Genomic DNA, 952 nt, shown 5'->3' on the forward strand with positions numbered 1-952 from the left:
AATAAACGAAACGTCCCTGGGTAATCACACAGTTTTGGTATTCAAGCCAAGTTCAGTTTACATGCAAATATCATGTAAAGTAAATAAACGAAACGTCCCTGGGTAAACACACAGTTTTGTTATTCAAGCCACGTTAACTTTACTTGCAAATATCATGTAAAGTAAATAAACGAAACGTCCCTGGGTAATCACACAGTTTTGGTATTCAAGCCAAGTTCAGTTTACATGCAAATATCATGTAAAGTAAATAAACGAAACGTCCCTGGGTAAACACACAGTTTTGTTACTCAAGCCAAATTCGGTTTACTTGCAGATATCATGTAAAGTAAATAAATAAAACGTCCCTGGGTGGGCTTGAACCACCAACCTTTCGGTTAACAGCCGAACGCGCTAACCGATTGCGCCACAGAGACTGGTTGCCCTAAATCACGTGCGTGTAAACTACTACAGATGCCATGTACTGTGTGATGATGAGTTTTTGACGAATTTCTACAGTACATATAATACAGCTGACCAATATCTGATAAGGTTGTCAACACCAGAGGATTCTGAGACAAAGTCAGAACTGAAGGGGGAAGGACGATGGAAAAATCTTAAACACTGCAAGTTGCAGCAAAGCTCGGAACAAGATAAAAGCAGCAGCGACGGGAAACTGCACCAAAAGCCACACGGTGAAATCACGCAACAAAGTCTCAGCGAAATGAAACTGTAACAAGGTAGGATTTAAACTCCAACTGAGCCTCGGACAAGATGAAGCTGAAACAAACCCACAAGGAAGAGGAAACTGTAACAATGTAGCAAACAAGAGGAAACTGGAAAATAAATCAACAGCACAAGTAAATGGAAACAAGCATTGGCATAGTCAGTATCTCCCCTGTGGGACCTCGTAAGTATGTATCTATGCAGCACATCATCTTGGCTGCTACAGCATCCACAGAGGGATGTGTGGGAC

The 952-nt window shown here is 41.4% G+C and overlaps 1 non-coding gene across 1 annotated transcript; it reads right to left on the reverse strand.

Annotated features, from left to right (window-relative positions):
- Window positions 1-339: 339 nt before the first annotated feature.
- TRNAN-GUU (transfer RNA asparagine (anticodon GUU)) lies at window positions 340-413 on the reverse strand. Its single transcript has one exon. It is a non-coding gene; the product is annotated as a tRNA-Asn (tRNA).
- Window positions 414-952: the final 539 nt, after the last annotated feature.

The sequence above is a fragment of the Lissotriton helveticus genome, chromosome 12 (assembly GCF_964261635.1).
Source record: "Lissotriton helveticus chromosome 12, aLisHel1.1, whole genome shotgun sequence".
NCBI lineage: Eukaryota > Metazoa > Chordata > Amphibia > Caudata > Salamandridae > Lissotriton > Lissotriton helveticus.